Source organism: Cannabis sativa, chromosome 2 (assembly GCF_029168945.1).
Source record: "Cannabis sativa cultivar Pink pepper isolate KNU-18-1 chromosome 2, ASM2916894v1, whole genome shotgun sequence".
Taxonomy (NCBI): Eukaryota; Viridiplantae; Streptophyta; class Magnoliopsida; order Rosales; family Cannabaceae; genus Cannabis; species Cannabis sativa.
In genome coordinates this window covers 25,397,741-25,409,586 of record NC_083602.1, presented here as the reverse complement: position 1 = coordinate 25,409,586, position 11,846 = coordinate 25,397,741, and the positions used below count along the sequence as shown (strand labels likewise).

The window sequence follows — 11,846 nt, the reverse complement described above, 5'->3', positions numbered from 1 at the left end:
ATCAAATTAATTTCATAATTTTACCCTTCTCGGGTCATAATTACTAAAATGCCCCTGGCTCACCAACGGGGTCTTAACATAATAAAATTCATATAATTTCACATATATTAAATTATATAATAATATAATTTCCTCAATTATACATAATTATCTAGTTAGGGTTTTGCTAATCCATTTCTTAATTCCGGGTATTACAATTACCCCTCCTTATAGAAATTTCGTCCCGAAATTTACCTGAACAACTCCGGATATTTCTGCTGCATATCCGTCTCGAGTTCCCAAGTTGCCTCTTCTACTTTACTGTTCCTCCACAGTACTTTCACCGGTGCTGCCACCGTCTTGCTTCTCGAAGACTTTTTCTCTTCTATCAAGTATTTGCCTTTGGTTGTTCCTCGTATGACAAATCCGGCTGAAGTTCCAATGCTTCATAACTCAGAACATGGGACAAGTCTGAGACATATTTCCGAAGCATTGAAACATGAAACACATTATGTACAGCTGCCAGCGCTGGGGGCATAGCCAACCTGTACGCTACTTGCCCTATCCTCTCAAGGATTTCAAAAGGTCCAATGAACCTCGGGCTAAGCTTTCCTTTCTTCCCAAAGCGTTTTATGCCTTTCATCGGAGATATTCGGAGAAATACCATGTCTCCGACTTGAAAATCAATATCTCGATGCTTTGGATCGGCATAACTCTTTTGCCTACTCTGAGCCGCGAGCATTCGCGCTCTAATCTTATCAACTGCCTCACTTGTTTTCTGAACAGCTTCGGGACCCAAGAACTTTCTTTCACCCACTTCATCCCAGTGAATGGGCGATCTACATTTTCTTCCATACAAAAGTTCATAAGGAGCCATCCCGATTGTTGCCTGATAGCTGTTATTATAAGAAAACTCGATCAGGGGAAGGTACTTTACCCATGATCCCTCAAAGTCAAGCACACATGCCCGTAGCATGTCCTCTAAAATCTGAATGGTCCTCTCGGATTGTCCATCCGTCTGAGGATGAAAAGCTGTGCTGAACTTTAATTGAGTACCCATAGCTCGATGCAGACTCTCCCAGAATCTCGATGTAAACTTCGAATCTCTATCCGACACAATGGACTTTGGGACACCATGCAGACGCACAATTTCTCTAACATATAACTCAAAGATATCGATCAATGGAGAAATTCGTCCGAACGGAGTAAAAAGTGAGCGGACTTTGTAAACTCCGTCCACTATGACCCACACATAGTCAAATTGTCCCGTGGTTCTAGGCATACCTACCACGAAGTCCATAGCTATATCTTCCCATTTCCATTACGGTATTTTCGGTGGTTGCGGCAACCCCGTGTGTCGCCGGTGTTCGGCCTTTCACTTGCTGACATGTAAGGCACTTTGCAACATACTCAGCGATGTCATTCTTCATGCCTGGCCACCAAAACATGGCTTTCAGGTCTTGGTACATCTTTGTCGACCCTGGATGAACTGAATAAGGAGTCGTGTGAGACTCATCCATGATCTCTTTCTTGATGTTTTCATTCATAGGCACACAAACTCGACTTCCAAATCTCAACATTCCCGTTTCATCTACTGAGAAATCACTAGCCTTCCCAGCCAAAACCCTAGCTCGGGTTTTTATCAACTCTGAATCTTGCTTTTGTGCTTCTTTAATTCTCTCTAAAAGAGTGGATTGTAGGGTAATATTAGCCAATTGCCCCACCACCAACTCAATCTGAGCTCGAGTCATTTCATTTGCTAACTGTCGGGAGATTTGCTTCATAGTACTCAACTGACTCTGACCTTTTCTACTCAAAGCGTCAGCAACCACATTGGCTTTACCAGGATGATAAAGGATCTCACAATCATAATCCTTCACCAATTCTAGCCAACGTCTTTGTCTCATATTCAAGTCCTTCTGGGTGAAGAAGTATTTCAGACTTTTATGATCAGTGTATATCTCACATTTCTCGCCATAAAGGTAATGCCGCCAAATCTTTAGCGCAAATACCACTGCTGCGAGTTCTAAATCGTGAGTAGGATACCTCTGCTCGTACTCCTTTAACTGCTGAGAAGCATAAGCTATTACCCTCCCAGCCTGCATAAGCACACAGCCGAGACCCTGTCTCGAGGCATCACAATATACCACAAACTTTTCCTTATCTGAAGGAAGAGTTAGTACAGGAGCGGTAATCAAGCGTTGCTTTAACTCCAGGAAACTTTTCTCACACCGATCAGTCCAAACAAACTTCTGGTTCTTTCGGGTCAGCTCCGTTAAGGGTACAGCAATCTTTGAAAAACCCTCAACGAACCGACGATAATAACCAGCCAAACCCAGAAAACTTCTGACCTCTGTAGCTGACTTCGGTACTGGCCAATCCCGTACAGCTTCAATTTTAGCCGGATCCACCATGATCCCATCTTTATCCACTATGTGCCCCAAAAATGAGACACGAGATAACCAGAATTCACACTTTTTGAACTTAGCATAAAGCTTGTGATCCCGTAATCTTTGCAAAACCGCTCTGAGATGCAACTCATGCTCTTCTTCTGTCTCAGAGTACACCAAAATGTCATCGATAAACACAATCACAAACCTATCCAAGTAATCCTTAAACACCCGATTCATCAAATCCATGAATGCCGCCGGGGCATTAGTGAGTCCAAAAGACATCACAAGAAATTCATAGTGTCCATACCGAGTACGAAACGCAGTTTTCGGGATATCTTCCTCTCGAATTCTCAGCTGATGATAGCCTGAGCGAAGATCAATCTTGGAAAAGACCGTCTTCCCCTTCAGTTGATCAAACAGATCATCAATTCGAGGTAAAGGATACTTGTTCTTAATGGTAAGCTTGTTCAACTCCCGGTAGTCAATACACATTCGCAGGCAACCGTCTTTCTTCTTCACAAAGAATACCGGAGCACCCCAAGGTGAGTAACTCGGTCTGATGAATCCCGCATTCGGTAACTCTTGCAATTGTATCTTCAATTCCTTCAACTCAGTGGAGCCATTCGGTACGGTGCTTTGAACCTTTGGATCCACTCCCGGAGCCAATTCAATAACAAATTCAATTTCCCGAACAGGTGGCAATCCCGGCAAATCTTCTGGAAAGACATCAAGGAACTCACATACCAATCTCGTATTCTCAGGCCCCGATGTCACAGGTTGGCTAGTGTCCACTGTAGTAACTATGAACCCTAGACAACCTCTACCCATCAGGTCTTTAGCTTTCAACAGTGATATTCTCGGTATGCGTGCGCCTTGAACTTTACCCACGAACACCGCTGGGTTAGCACCGTCGGCCTCAAACACCACCATCTTCCGTTTGCAGTCAATCATCGCTCCATATTTAGACAGAAAATCCATTCCCAGGATTATGTCAAAATCAGATAATTGCAGCTCAATTAGATTGGCGGTCAACTCACAACCGTCAATCCAAAAAGACAAGGACCGAATCCACCTTGTGGATACTATCAGGTCTCCCGAGGGTAACAGGGTTCCAAACCCCGAAGCATAAATATCACATGGCTTATGTAAACTTTCTATCACTCTACTCGATACATATGAATGAGTAGCTCCCGAATCAAATAACACAGTATAAGCACAACCATTAATAGATAACTGACCTGTCACAACTGACGGACTAGCATCAGCATCTGCCTGAGTTATAGTGAAAAGTCGTCCCGGGTTCTGAGCAACATTCTTCTTAGGCTCTTCTCTCTTGGCTTGGGGACAGTCTCTGATAAAGTGGTCCACCATGCCACACTGGAAACATGCCTTGGCTCGGCACTCACCAGGATGATGCTTCTTGCATTTAGAACATTCTGGATATGATCGGAATGAGGACCCGCGACCCTGACGGCCACCTCTGTTTCCCCGAAACTTTCTATTTCCCCCTGAAGCTCCGGAAGCCTCAGCCTTCCGTTTGTGCTCAGGGTTGCCACTGTCGGTCCCCTTACTGACATTACCACCAGCAGGAGGGTTTGATGCCATGGCGGCATCCTTTGCAGCCTGCTCCTTCATTACTTGCTGCTCGCCCTCCTCAGCAATTAAGGCCAAGTCTACCACTCTCTTATACAGAGTGTCATGTGATGTGGTAATCTTCAAGTCCCGACTAATTGTAGCATTTAGTCCTCGAACATATTTCTGCTTTCTGGTAAAATCTGTAGGCACCAGATCACCAGCAAATTTAGATAACCGATCGAATTCCAGAGTATATTCAGCCACAGACATTTTCCCCTGAGTCAACTTCACAAAATCTTCTTGGTGTGAAGTCCTCACTGCAACGTTATAAAACTTTTCTTCAAAAAGTTTCTTGAACTCTTCCCATGTCATCACACTGACATCTCGAGTCTGATTCACTATATCCCACCACTGGCACAGGAGCTGGTGGTAACCCTTGATTTACTGGGGCAGCTTGTTGCCTTAAACGTTGCAACTCTTCCTCTTGATGAAGTATGACACTTCGCATTTCATGAAACATCTGCTGCCAGTCAGCAGGAGGATTAGCATTAACGGCCCCCGCATTATCCCCTGGATTTTGCGGAGGTGGAGAAGCGGTCTTTGGTGGATCGGTTCGGGTAACCCCGGGCTCTACTTGCTCGCCCTGTGGTCTAGATGATTGCGGAGGGTCCATTACTAGTACCCCTGTAATCAACAACCCCAGCGAGTTAAGCACCAATACCACACTTACGCACTTATTGCCTTAAACCCTAACTCATCTATTTAGCTCATACATATTTACATAAACAAAAAGCATTTATAGCATGGCATCACATAAAACATACATACTCTAGATGCTTGCATACTGCCTAAAATGGAAAGCGGTAAACAGATGATCACACATACAGTCAAGTATTTACTCTCAATACTTACTGCACCATGAGTCGAGCCTATCTCTGACGACGAATGTACATGTTCGGCCGGTCTACAGGAAGTTTAAAAACCTTGGCGCTCTGATACCAAATTGTAACGCCCTAAATAATTAGGCACGCTACCCAAAATACTTATAAGGCCCTAATCCCCTAACCGGGATTACTAATTAAAATAGCGCAAAATTTAAACTTTTATATTAAACAGACTGAAAATAAACTTGTAATATATTTAAACTTTTCAAAATAGTTGGGATCCCAAAAATATTTACAAACTTATTACAAGTTCTTTCTTACTAGCCGACCTAAGCGGCAAAACAGAATACAAAAGTCAACACTGTTAGACCCATAACCCGCTTGGTCTGAAGTGGCATGAACATGTACATTCTTCGCCCTGCTCCTGAAACTCATGGCTGATCAGCTAATGCCTTACCCTTTCCTGCACAGTAGAGCACCCGTGAGCCAAGCCCAGCAAGACAGTATAAATCATAACAAATATATTATGCTCATTCACATATGTCTGTATAGCACAGACCTGATCATTATTTCATCATGCCCATTTATGTCTACGTGGCGTAGACCTATGTGTTGCGCTCACACATCTAATTAAATCTACGTGACGTAGACCCACGTGTTACTCTCACACGTCTAAATACATTAAGGCCTTAGAAGCGGTTCATCTCGGTTATGAGTACCGAGTCCAACCTGATTATGCCTTGAGCACATAATCCTTAAATCTCATTTCAATTAGCATGGCATGGCATTTATACACATATATCACTAGGGTAATAACCCCAGGCTATTAGACTTAGTTCCTATTAGGGTAATAACCCTAATCCCGGTTACTTAACATTTATGCATATCATTCTCAACATAAGCGCCACTGCGCATACTCTACGTGCTAATCACTGTCTTACCTGTTGTCCCGCAATAGTAGAGATTCCAAATCCCCGGGTGCTCCTGACCAGGTGCCGGTAATCCTAGTCACACACAATCCGGGATTTTCACAAATAGGGTTAACCCCTGATTTCACATTCATAAAATAAATTCATGGCATTTCAAATACAGATAATCACATAGAGCTCGAAAAGAGCTTTCCAACGGTATAAAGAACGTCCCAAACGGAGTCCCGAGTCAAAAGTTATGGCCAAAACAAATTTCAGCATTTCCCGATGAACTCCAACCGGAATTCCGGATGAACCAACCGGAATTCCGGTTATGCAAAAAGCAGAGAACACGAAATTTCTCAATCTTTAAACCCCCAAAACTCACTCAAATCATTCCCAAACATTCCCAAACTTTCCAGAGCATCAATATATGTCATAATAAACATATTCCACAACTTAAACCCAACAATTGCACTAAAAATCAAAAAGTGCCATTAAAGCACCAAGCTTGAGTTCCATGAACTCAAGCTTGCTTTTCACAACCAATTTCACAATTAACCCACTTATAGCAGCTAGCAAATATTATAGGTTCTAAAACACATAATTATGCATCAAAATCCAACAATAAACCCCATAATTTCAGATTGCACAATAATCACAAATCATGCTTCAACTAGCGAAACTCCAAGTTCAAGAACATGAACTTTAACCCAACACATACTTATTCAATTTCCAGCAGTAAAACAATAGATAAAAAAATTAGATTAAGCATGTAAAACATCCTTGAATTGTACTCTAAGCCCAATCAAACACAAATCAAGAGATTAACACACAAATTATCAAGATTAAACATCCATTTCCCTAAACATGCAAACCAAGATCAAACAACTTAAAGCATGCTTTTTCCACAATAATTTCAGCAAGAATTCAACCATAAATTTCACATAAACTTAGCAAGAATCTACCTCAACTCCAAGCTCAAGAATTCACAACTTCAAAGCTCCAAAACAAGCTAAGAACCAAGCTTTTCTTCAAATTCAACTTTGAAATAATAAGAGGGTTTGGGAGAGAGAGGGGGTCGGCCAAGAGTGAAAGTAAAACCAGAATTTTGCATTTCATTTCATTAAAAATCAATTTTAATCAAACATAGTAAATAGGGGTCAAATGACCAAAATGCCCTCATGGCTTATTATTCACACCTACACCCTCACAAGGGTAAATAAGTCATTTCAATACTCAATTAATTTCAAATAAATTTCAGATTATCATTCATCAAATAAAATGCCAAATTATCAATCCAATTTACATTGCGGGCCCGAACCCGGTTCGGCCCGAAATTCCCGGTTGTGACTATACCGCGCTAACCTGTCAGAACACACCTGAAAAGACAACACAGGTATACTATATAATAATATAGTTCCATTAAGCACGTAATCAAATTAATTTCATAATTTTACCCTTCTCGGGTCATAATTACTAAAATGCCCTTGGCTCACCAACGGGGTCTTAACATAATAAAATTCATATAATTTCACATATATTAAATTATATAATAATATAATTTCCTCAATTATACATAATTATCTAGTTAGGGTTTTGCTAATCCATTTCTTAATTCCGGGTATTACAGTAGTAAATCTAGATCCTAGTAAAATATTTCCAATAAGTGGCACCAGAGTCATGGTAATGATTTACTTTCATGTAATATGAATTAAAACAATGTTTATATGTTTTGTGTTGATTTGGATGGTTTCATGTTGGTTTATGTGCTTATGTGATGAATGTATATGTTGTACGAATTTTTTCCATGAAAAATATTTTTTTCTATTAGTTAAAGTCAACCAAATGGTTCTTCCCGTGATGTACAGGTTAAGAACATTATAGTTCAATTGAGTGGGAGCGCTAATCATAGATACAAAATCTATAGCTTCTATCCGGACATAGAAGTGAAACGATGATTTCCTTCGAGCTTAGCGAAATAGAGATAAATGATAGAGCGCTCATTTTAGTGATTATATTAGTTCACTGAAATATCATTTATAGGTTGCTAAGTGTTTTAAGGATAAAATACATTGAAGGGTGTAACGGTAATTTTGTCCATACTCAATGTAAATCATTTATAGAGGATCATTAATTATTGGAATTATAACAATGGATAATTAATAGTTGTTGCCCTTAATTTTGCCTAAAATACGTGGACCAACGCGACTACGACACGTGCATTTGAGAAACATGACTATTAGATAAATCAACTAAGTCTTTTGGGATCAGGAGTATCAATGAGAAAAATACCTCTTGGAGGAGACACGGAGGCTCCACATACTCCCGGAGGTCAGAGCCGTGGTAAGGCACCTCCGGGAGATATCAGACTCCATTTGATCAGTCACCTCGCATTTAATGTCGCATGAGAGAAGACGTATTGGAACTGCCATAAGCAATAAGTCTGACGGCATAACCCCTCTGCTGCAGCTATTACGCTATGATTAATAAGCCTAGTGACGGCTACTTTATGAGGGATCACATCAATCAAGAAGGGATAAAGGATTATATCCACCTAACCCCTAAGATACCTATGGTATAGGTCATGTATTTTCTATTTTGTATGTGCTAGGAATATGTGCCCCTACTGAAACTACACAGAAAGACAAGTGGTTCAATTCTAGGGATTACCACAGAAAAATACTATAAATACCCCCCAAACACACTAAGACAGGGGTCGAGAATTTTGGGTTTGTAAGAATTAAAGAGAGCCATTAAGAGAGAAAATCACCAAGAACATTCTCTATAATAAATACTCTCGAAAATAAGAAAGACTCGTGGACTAAGGCTCATTAATGCCCCAACCACGTAAAAATCTCATGCACTAAACTTCCTACAACTTTCTCCTATATTATTATTAAATTGGTTGCCGAAAACCTCGGTCAACATTTTGGTGCTTTCATTGAGAGCTGAAGGAAGCGTCTACAAGTAGGCAACAGTCTTGTAAGCTAAAGCAACAATGGTGGAGCAGGGATCCACATACACCCTAAAGCCATCCCTGCAGGACTTGAAGAAACACCGGAAGAGTCCTCACCAAGCACTCAAAAGCATAAGTCCAGGGAGCCTAGCCCCATACGGTATCCCTCTGAAGGAAACCAACGGAAAAATCCTACTTCCATCCCGGGGAAAAAGAAAAAGGTGCAGGATCCGCGAAAGTTCCGCTCAGATTTCCCGAAAGGGAAAGGTCCACAGAGGGGCAAACTCCAAAAAGGGAGTCTTGGCCCTCGGGATCGAGACGACCGAAAAAGCGTTTCTGTGCACTAGGAACCCGGAGAGAAAGGAAGAAGGAACCGGAGATACCCTCCCGTCGATCTAAGATATCAGATCAACGGAAAACATGGTGACATACGGGATCACTTGGACCAAAAGAAACATACACCGGCGGTCTCCACAGGAACGCTGAACGAGGGAATTATGACTGAACTTGCCATACTACGCAAAGATATTGCTCGAGTCTCCCGGAGACAAAAAGAGGATGAATCAGACTCTGACTGTGAGGACCGGGAACCGTGCGCTAGGCACATTTTGGAGGCGGAACTCCCCAAAAACTTTAAGATGCCCGAAATGGCAGCTTACACCGGGGATTCGGACCTCAGCGATCATTTATCTCGGTTCAACCGAGTAATGACGGTCATGAGAGTTAACAATGACGCAAAATGTTTATGCTTCCCACTAACATTAAGTGGGTCCGCGGAAGAATGGTTCAAAAAGTTGGAACCAGGATCGGTGGACTGCTGGAACAAGTTGCAAGTTAGTTTCCGGAGACAATTTGGCACCGCGAGAAAGATTAATCTCGAAGTTAGGGCCCTGACCAACATCAAGCAACTACTTATAGAGACATTGAAAAATTTCATAAAGAGGTTCAAGGAAGAAGCCTCGAAGACTAAGAAAGTTGATGATGGGCAACAGCTTGCACTTCTTCAAGCAGGAATCCGTAGAGGGACTCCATTCTGGAACGAATTACAGCAAGAAGGAGCTGCGAACCTCCAAGATTTCCAGATTAGGGTCCAAAAGTACATCAACTTAGAAGAAGCCCAAATAGTGGCTTATGGAGGATACTATCCGACCGGAGTGGCATGATACGTGTCCGGAGTCCAACTTCTGGGAACCCTACCTTCGGCTACTCCATAAATGAGCGGTATACAATTCTCCGCTACCCCAGGATATAATCAGAGCCAGGCATTGGCTCCTGCATCTTCGCTCTACGGGAACCCTTCAGGAATGGGCGGACAAGTCCCATCTCACTCTGCTCCCGCTGCAAGCCTGGCCAGACCTTCTCAAGCCTCCCGGAGTAAGAAGTCCTCGAAAGGTAGCAACCGGACGGAGGACAAGCGACAGAAAAGGGGATATACTCCCCAATACACCCATTACACAGAGCTGACGGAATCCCAAGAGCGTGTGTATTTTGCCACAAGGTAAAATACGCACTACCGAAGACCGCCTCCATTGTATAGAGATAGCTCCCGAAGGAATCCCAACAAAAGATGTGAGTACCACAACGACATTGGACACAGCACTAATGAATGCAAAAACCTTAAAGATGAGATCGAGAACTTGATTCGATTGGGTCATCTCTATGAGTGGATCAAGAATTGGCTGCCCCATCTCAACCCGATTTCGGTAGGGGGACCTTTGTCCCAAGGGACGCCAGGGGTGTGCCCAGAGCGTTAGCCCCAGCCGCTCCCCCGGGAGAACCTCAGCAGACTCCCGGCCTGCCACCAAGACCCAATGGAAGAGTGGCTATGATCTCTGGAGGGCCCCATATCAGAGGGACCACTCGAAAGGAATTAAAGCGCTACGCCGGGGTCGTCAAACAGAGCGAGGTTTGGGAAGTCACTCAGCTCCCAGCTCAAAGGCCCCAACTCATGGATCAACCAATTACATTCACGAAAGAAGATGCAAAGACGGTGCATTTTCCTCACCATGACCCCCTGGTCATAGAGACTCCCATCGCCAACAAGATTGTGGCTAGAATACTGATCGACAATGGGAGTTCGGTGAATTTATTATTTAAAGAAGCCTTCACGGCGATAGGCCTCACGGACCGGGATCTTTCGCCAAGCGGTTCCCAACTCACGGGATTCAATGGAACTACACTTATACCAATGGGAAAAGTAAGGTTGCCAGTCACCTTGTGTCCGGACACACCCCATAGCACTTTTAAATACTAGACATTCGTGGTGGTAGACTGCCCAACTGCTTACAACGCAATCCTCGGCCGACCGGCCCTAGTAGACTTTGGTGTAGTTACATCAATCCGGCACTTGTGTCTGAAATTCCCTACTCAGGAAGCTGGAGTAAGGACCGTGAGGGGTAATCAAGGAGAGGCCAGGCAATGTTACAATGTTGCGGCCCACTTACCATTTTGATGGTCCGTGAAGTTATCGAGCCGGGAACAGCGGAAGAAGATGAGTTGGATCCACGTGTGGGATCCGAAAAAATTGTAGAACCTATGGAAGATGTTGAGGAAGTGCCAGTATGCGACCTTGACCCTAGAAAGGTCCTCCGGCTGGGAAAGAGCCTAGATTCGGAGGAAAAAGAAAAAATAATTAAAGCACTAAGGGCAGCCACGGATGTTTTTGCATGGTGCCAAGGAGACATGACTGGCATAAGTTCCCATGTCATGACCCATGTCCTCAACGTTAACCCGGATATGCCACTAGTTCAGCAGAAGCGACGTCCCCTCGACCCAGTGAAGGCGGAATCCCTAGAGAAAGAGGTGGACAAACTACTAACTAGTGGCATGATCCGAGATGTGTATTATCCAGAATGGCTGGCCAATCTGGTGCTGGTGCCTAAACCAAATGGGACATGGCAGGTATGTATAGATTTTACCGATCTAAACAAGGCCTGCCCAAAAGACTGCTTCCCCCTACCGCGAATCGACCAAATGGTGGACGCCACCTCCGGATTCAAGCTATTGTCCTTCATGGACGCCTATGCCGGCTACAACCAGATCAAGATGCACATTACGGATCAAGAATGTACTAGCTTCAGGACTGATAAGGGGGTATACTGCTACCTGGTCATGCCTTTCGGACTAAAAAATGCTGGTGCAACATATC

At 43.2% G+C, this 11,846-nt stretch overlaps 1 long non-coding RNA gene across 1 annotated transcript; it reads right to left on the bottom strand.

Annotated features, from left to right (window-relative positions):
• Positions 1-5,031: 5,031 nt before the first annotated feature.
• Positions 5,032-7,004, bottom strand: LOC133034878 (uncharacterized). The gene is made up of 3 exons (XR_009686212.1): positions 6,708-7,004; positions 5,773-5,835; positions 5,032-5,294 (listed from the first exon to the last, which is right to left on the bottom strand). It is a non-coding gene; the product is annotated as an uncharacterized LOC133034878 (long non-coding RNA).
• Between the last annotated feature and the right edge of the window lie 4,842 nt (positions 7,005-11,846).